The sequence below is a fragment of the Rhipicephalus microplus genome, chromosome 4 (genome assembly GCF_043290135.1).
Source record: "Rhipicephalus microplus isolate Deutch F79 chromosome 4, USDA_Rmic, whole genome shotgun sequence".
NCBI lineage: Eukaryota > Metazoa > Arthropoda > Arachnida > Ixodida > Ixodidae > Rhipicephalus > Rhipicephalus microplus.
In genome coordinates this window covers 143,938,324-143,946,701 of record NC_134703.1, presented here as the reverse complement: position 1 = coordinate 143,946,701, position 8,378 = coordinate 143,938,324, and positions in this window count along the sequence as shown.

Genomic DNA, 8,378 nt, shown 5'->3' with positions numbered 1-8,378 from the left:
ATAGACACAGGTAGTCGTCCGAGAATATAGCATGCATGCCAGGTGAAACCAGGATCCGTGGTCATGCCGTACATGCTTTGCCGCGCGTTGGCTTTAGAGGAAGGAAGAAAGCTTTCCCGTGATAAACACCGCCGCCGTCGCCTCGTGGGCAGCACAGAAGTGCTGTAGTGGCCAAAGTAGCGGTGCTATCGGCTACGTCACTTTCGTTGACACGCTAAGCACGACGTCACACAGACAGTGTTGCCAATAATTCTGGCAAGTGATGTGAGCTGTTCGAAGCGAATATTTTAAGCTCATTTGAAAACAATCAGCGCATCTCTCAAGCCTGTAATTTGGAAAAAATGAGAGAATTGTGCAAAGTAACGAACCTAGCGAATTTTATTTCGATCCATTGAACTAGAAAAAATCGCCGCAGTTGGCCTTCAAGCCTCGACCACCATGTTGCAGGTCACGCAGAACGCGAGTGTACACAAATGATACATGATACAAGAGAATGAGTGAAATCTCGAGAGCCTATTTGTTCCCTGTTCTTGCTATGACGTGATGTCAACACACGTCGAGCTCTTAAATGTTATGCGGGAGCCCGAGAACACCCATCATGGACTTAGGGACAATGTACGCCGCCATAAGCACGCATATTAGATGAAATATGAAGATAAGAACTTTAGTTTTCTCGGAGAAGCCAGGATGTGTGCTACACTGGGAACTTGTATGATCGTAAGGTGTATTGCTGTACACCTAGTTTTACAACAGGAAATGAAGCTTTTTCGGTTGAATTAAAGAATAAAGAATTATTGTAACTGGTCTCTCTACATCCCGCATCTACAAGAAGTAGCACACATTTATTTGTTGTTTTTATGCGAAGATCGTGCTCGAAGTCTCCGTAATTTAAAGATAAATCTTCGCATGTTACGCCTCGACGAAGATAAATTCACAGTATGCTTCTCCATCTCACGCATAAGTATAAAAGAAAAGAAGTACATTTAAGGGCTCGTTTTTCTTTGTTAGACTCCATAATAGTGAGATATTACTTACAATCATGCCAAAGAAAGTATAGGGGATGTTATCAGAAGTAATTGTAACGTAAATGCGAACAAAGAAAAGTGAAGGGAAAGATGAATTGCCATGGTCAGGGACCTAACCAGCCACCTTCGCATAACAAAGAGAATCAGCCCTTAGATATACACTTACTTCCTTCATTCATAACGAGGGTCTTGTTCTGGCAGACTTGGTGCCCTCAGGTAGTATATACGAGGGATTTTTGGTCAGCTGCCAGCCTATAATAAATTCACGTGCTGCGTGAGACTAAACAGGCAGATAAAGAGTGCTCTACACTCGCCGCAATGGCTACTGGTGGTGCTGACCGATGCTGCCAGGTTTAATGCATATATATATATATATATATATATATATATATATATATATATATATATATATATATATATATATATATATATATATATATATATATATATATATATATATATATATATATACATATATGCGCGTGTGTGTGTGTGTAACGGATGAGACATGGCGTCAGTCAGAACACCAGTTTATTCTGACACTTCGTCTTCCTCATCTTCCTTTCCCACATTCACCTGTGAAGCGTCACACGTTTCCCCCTCCCCCCGAGAGAGCGTCAACTTATTGGGACAATAGTAGCGACGCAGTTTGTTGACGTGCACAATGTCAGTAGTTCTGCTTAACAGAGCTACGCATCTGTCGATCTCATAGTTCACAGGAGAGACTCTGCGAAGAATTGTGTAAGGTCCTTCTATGACAGAACTGAGCTTTCCTTTGTTCGGATGCCAAGGTGTTTCGTAGAGGACCAATCTACCAGGTTGGAGATCTTGTGGTAGGACTTTTTTGTCGTAGATTATCTTGTTCTTCTCATGATAGGCAAGCATGTTCTTGATTGCACTTTCCCTTGCTTCTTGCACACTCTCCATTGGTGAGTCTAAAATTGTGTAGTATGAAGGAATTTCATACATGAAGTACGATGGCGAATATCGTGTTACTTCATGTGGGGTCCTGTTGTATTCATCGACGACTTCCGAAAGATGTTTGACCCAAGATTTCTTTGGCTGCTCATTCATTTCGCACTTTAGCCGGGTTACAATAGTCTGATTCGTACGTTCGTTCATGCCATTGCATTGAGGGTGTTGGGAGGATGTGAACAATCGGTGGACACCATTGCGTTTTAGAAACTGCTTGAATTTTCCAGCTGTGAAAGCTGGTCCAAGATGAGATAGGAACTTCTTGGGTTTTCCTGCAGCAAAGACGGCGGTTATGCACGAAATGTATGCGTCATAAGTTTCGTTCTTGGGGGGGGGGGGGGGGGGAGAACGCCCAGATATGCCACGTAGCGTGGTCGATCGCCAAGTGAATAAACTTCTTTGTCGAGCCGTATCCTGAAAAGCCACCTATGGTGTTCATTGCTCAAAGATCAAAGGGCTGTTCTACAGGTGGTAGTGACTCGAGAGATCCGAATCTCTTGGTTTTCGGCTTCTTGCAACGCTGACAAATGTCACAATGTAGGACGTAGGATGAAACGTCTGTGATGATTTCCGGCCAATAGTAGAATGATGAAAACAAGCCCAGAGTTTTCTTTACTCCGACGTGTCCGAACTGACAGTGTGCTTTCTGCAGAAGGCCCCGTCAAAGCTTGAGAGGAACGTACACTTTGCGAATTCCTCTACGTGTCACGATAGTGACCCCGTTTTCCGTTGTGTACTTGCAGCGAGGGCGGTCATCCTGGTAAGTATAAAGTTTCGGTAATCACAGAAGCTGAACCATAGGGCTTCGTGAAAATGCGTCCGCCTCGATGTTTTCGCTGCCTTTTTGATGTCGAATGTTAACGTCATACATCGACAGCTTCAAAGACCATCGAAAGAGCCGGTCATGGGGGATATTTATGTTTCTGAGCCATTGTAAAGCAGCATGATTGGTGACAACAGTGAATGGTATTCCATGTAGATAGCAGTGCCACTTGTCAACAGCGTCAATTATAGCGAGGCATTCAAGCTCTGTAATGGCATAATTTAATTCGTGCATGAGTAGCTTACGCGAGTGATAGGCAACGAGGTGTTCTTTACCATCATGATCTCGTTACTTCAGAACTGCACCTACGCCTACGTTAGATGCGTCGCAATAAAAAAGGCATGGTTTCTCGCAAGAAAAAGTTTCGTAAAATGGCTTCTTTGGTCAGACAGTATTTCATGTTCTCAAAAGCTTGTTCACATGAGGAATCCCATTCCCATGGTGTGTCCTTCTTCAACAGCTTCGTATTTGGGAAAACTATGTCACTGAAGTGTGGTATAAACACGCGGTAAACGTTGGTGGTGCCTAAAAAACGCTGAAGCTCTTTCGGGGATTTCGGTCTCGGGAATCGCAATACAGCTTCTATGTTTCTTCGTATAGGCGACACTGTACCGTGCGACACTCTGTGACCCAGATATTCAATAGAATCTTGGGCAAAATGGCCCTTCTTCAGTTTAAGTTTTATATTCTCCATTTTTAGAGCATGCAATAGAGCTTGGAGGTGCTGTAAGAGATCAGTAAATTTGTCGGAGAAGACTACGATATCATCAAAATAATTAACGACATTTTTTAAGTGATGTTTTCTAATAACTAATTTCACAGCTCTTTCGAACGTAGCAGGAGCATTTCTCAAACCGAAAGGCATATCAAGCCCCTCATATGGCCATTCGGCGTGACGAAATCTGTTTTTGGGTTGTCTTCGGGTACATTTTGACATGCCAGTAGCCTGATGTGATATCCAATGTCGAAAAATATTTCAATTTTCCCAGGAAGTCTAGAACATCATCTATACGCGGATAGGTTGGTAGTCAAGCACAGTGACAGAGTTAAGGTTTCGATAATGAATGCATAAACGTGTGCGTCCTTCACATTTTTTCTCTGCAAAGATGACGGGAGCCGCGTACGGGGAAAAAGATGGACGCACTACACCTTGCTTGAGAAGACTCTCCACTTGCCTTATAATTTCCTCTTTGTTTGCCGGGGAGCATCGATACGGTGGTCTGTGGAAAGGGATGTTGTTGCTGAGGGCAATGCAGTGTTTTTTATCCACGATAAATTGGAAGTCCATCTGAGACTTTGAGAAAATGTCCTCGTAACTGTGAAGCACATCTCTCAAAGCAGTTGGTTGCAATGGTGGAAGGTGCGTGACGTCAACGGCTTGGAGTGGGGTTGTTTCGGCGCTGAAGACACACTTTTGAGTTTGAAAGGAATTCTGCAGAGCTTTGTTGTCTTGAAGCAATGTTATCGTGTTGAAGTCCAGTGACAGGTTGAAAAAGGAGGCGTTGTCCAGGCCTAGCAAGAATTCAGTCTTCATGCCTGGCAGAACGTGTGCTTGGACCGCCCGCTTTATCTTCCCTATGTCCAACTGTATGTGTACGCGGCCCAAAGTTTTTGTGGTTGAGGTGTCTTGTTGGACACTAATGCATGGATCCTTGAGCAACTGCAGCTTGAGTTTTTTTAACACAACTTCATTGATACAGGTAATAGTCGCTCCTGTATCCTCGGTTGCGTTCACCATGTGTCCGTTCACAAGTACACCAAAACGTATTAATGAAGCTTTGGGCCGCCCTGTTCATTTCCCTGGTTGTCAGTTAGAGCAGACACCACTTCACGACGAGGGCACTCATTGTGCCAGTGAAACTGATTTGGCAAACCAGCAGATGCACCATGTCGGCACTCACTGTGAGGGGTGCGCATCGATCCTGCAGGGAGCCTTGGTCGCGTAGAATGAGGCTCTCGATGCATGAGCTGCCGCTTTGACGAGCGTTGGGAAGCATCTCTGTGGACAGAGTCTTCCGCTTGAAGCGCAGCAGCAAGCCACTTGGCCAGCGTGATAGCGTCTATCCAGCTAGGCGCCTTTCGATCTCCTCAGGTACACCGTTGGTCAATCCTGATACTATGTGAACGTCTTTCAAGTCTGCGAGGTGACCAAGACGCGTCTTCTCTTCGTAGTAGTGTCTCATGCGCTGTTCTCTTTTGAGCCTGCAGTGTAAGAATAGGCGGAACAGGTGCAGAAAATTGTGCTATCTTGTTTGTTTTGATGCTTTCCCACGTATCTTCTGCGTCGAAAATCTCGGTGAGGTACCAGCGGAATGCCTCACCTTCCAGGTACTTATTGATGCAGTCGATGCGATCTCGTGCGGACCAGCTGATGTTGCTCGCCTTCGTTTCGAAGAGGTGCAACCACTTGTCAACAGGAACGTTGTTTTCAGCTCCGGTGTATTTCGGCAGGTTGATCATCTTGTTTGGTGGGCTCACGATGTTGTTGCGGTCGATCCTGTTGACTTAGTGTAACGGATGAGACATGGCGTCAGTCAGAACACAAGTTTATTCTGACTCTTCGTCTTCTTCATCTTCTTTTCCCACATTCACCTGTGAAGCGTCATATATATATATATTTATATATATATATATATATATATATATATATATATATATATATATATATATATATATATATAATATATATATATATGTGACGTATCAAGTGATGGTTAGTAGAGGTCGAGAAGGAAGAAGTGCAGAGAACGGAATAAACATGGGGTATGAGCCAGGCCACGTCTCCCATTCATCGTAGCGTCACACAAGTCGACAGGATGAAGACCTGGCAGCCCCTTCATCAGTCGCACATCATCGACGCAGTTCTACCCAAGACGCCCTGACCATACATCGTCTACGGAATCATCTCCTAGCCGCACACAGCGACCAGCACCATGACAGAATCGACCGACCTTCCCATCCCCAAGTACACCGGAGCAGCGGACGATGGACCTGTACAGGACTGGTTCGACCTGTTCGAGTTCCACGCTACCACTGCATCTTGGTCGGAACGGGAGATGGTTACTAACTTCAGCGACTACGTAACCGGTGAGGCATTCAAATTTTACCTCACCCACATATTCGACAACGATGAGTCTTGGCAAAAAATAAAAGAAGAAATGATCGTCTGGTTTCAAGACTCTAATTAAGATTCGATTGGAACACGCACTCTCAGTGCATTCGAACTCGGTCATCACAGTCATAAGCAGCCTTCACGCATTGACCAACCTCCTGCTTTTCCGTCGCGTGAATCTTCGGTCGCTCACAACGCCCACTTTGCATCTCACGCGTTCACTATGGTCGGAATAGAGCGGAGAAGCTCCGAGCATACTCAGTCAAGCCCGTCACCTACCGTTCAGTTTCATGCACCAGAAGAGCTCGCATCGTTCGTTCCACAGAAAGACAGTCATTCTCAATTAATATGTGACAAAACCGATTTTTTCGCAGTGTCGCCGTCGAATTCCCAGCCACCTGAGAGCCCAACCCACACAAGAGGCTCGGAAGGATCAACTCTCAAGCACTGCCCTGTGCCAGAAACGTCCATCAAGAATGGCGTTGCAAGAGCCTCGGCAGATCTTTCTGCCGATTCTGGTGCACTATCTTCATTGCCTGACACAAATCGAAACACCCTAACAAGTATCAACTATTTGCTGGTCACGTCAACCGAAAAAGAAAAGCGGGCTCATGGATCCAAAGGAAGTCCACCTCGTCAGACAGTGCAACATCAGCAATACCAAGAAAATCAACAAGAGGAACCCCAACAGCTAAAACGCCCACACCAACATCGGCAACGAAGAACTAAAACTACATTGCAAGGATACTTGTGGCCTGAAGAGTGTCGTGATCAACATACACCAAAGAAAAGACTGATTCCGCATCTGAGCTGTCTTCGCAAAAAGAAAAGCCAAGGAACTTTTCCGCACCAGCGTTCAAGATTGCGCCTTCGGTCTGAACATCGGCGTCATCACCATAGAAAACTCCCCAAAAGCCACAAAACATCCGCTTGTGCTCTGCAGGAACACAAGCAGCGCCAAATCAGCCGCGATCAACGGGCGCGCAAATTGCATGCACGGCGTTTTTATGACCCACGACAAAAAATGCGACACCTACGAAACATTCAAACCTGCAAGGCGTTCCAACCTCGTTCGTTCTTTGCAAGAATACCGGCTGTATTTCCATCTGTTTCCACGTCCCAAGCATTTTTGTGTTATCCAGGACGCAACCACCAGCCTCGCCCACCAGAACTCCTGCGTAAAATCGGACTGCTGCAGTTTTCCCTGAAGTCTTTGAATGTTTACGAAACTCCCCTGGAGCAAAGAACCACTTGTAAATTTTTGACATTTGTGACTTTTTAACCTCTACTTGTTTACTTTTTCTTGTTTGTAATCCATGCCTTCTTTCCGGGGGAGGGGGAATCGTGTGACGTATCAAGTGATGGTTAGTAGAGGTCGAGAAGGAAGAAGTGCAGAGAACGGAATAAACATGGGGTATGAGCCAGGCCCCGTCTCCCATTCATCGTAGCGTCACACACACACACACACACACACACACACACACACACACACACACACACACACACACACACACACACACACACACACACACACACACACACACACACACACACACACACACACACACACACACACACACACACACACACACACACACACACACACACACACACACACACACACACACACACACACACACACACACACACACACACACACACACACACACACACACACACACACACACACACACACACACACACACACACACACACACACACACACACACACACACACACACACACACACACACACACACACACACACACACACACACACACACACACACACACATATATATATATATATATATATATATATATATATATATATATATATATATATATATACTTCATATACTGGACGGGGGGATAGCCACCATGGTAGCTTGCATCGAAAGCTTTATTCGAAGCTCGCAGGGTCGGTCTCTCACCAAGGCAAGTTATCTTTTGTACACTTTTCTTTCTTCACATTTTGGGTTGGAGTGGGGTAAAATGCGACAAGATTTTGTAAATAGTGAATATTTTATTTTATTCCTTCCTTCAATTAAACGTCAATGCAGATACTTTTCTTTGGGTGCTGCATAAATGATACAATGTTGCCAAACATTGTTTTAAAAATAAACAAAAATGCTCCAGATGTCCTAACAAAGTTCTTTGTACGTAATTGGCAAAGTTCTTTGTATGTATGCGTGCTCCAGATGTCCCATTCTTCCTCAAACTGCAGGGCAAAACGAGGCGTTGCGTGAGGCAAAACGAGACAGTGCGAAAAAAAAAAATCATTTCTTCAGTTTTTGCAGTAGAAGTAGTTGAAATTCACTCAGTGGACCCGTACGCAGTCCTAATGGATTCCATAAATTGAATATATATAGACAGATTGCGGTGTTGTGTTGCTTCGAAACTCCTTCCAGACCAAACACCGCAAGTATTTTTTTGCGCAAAT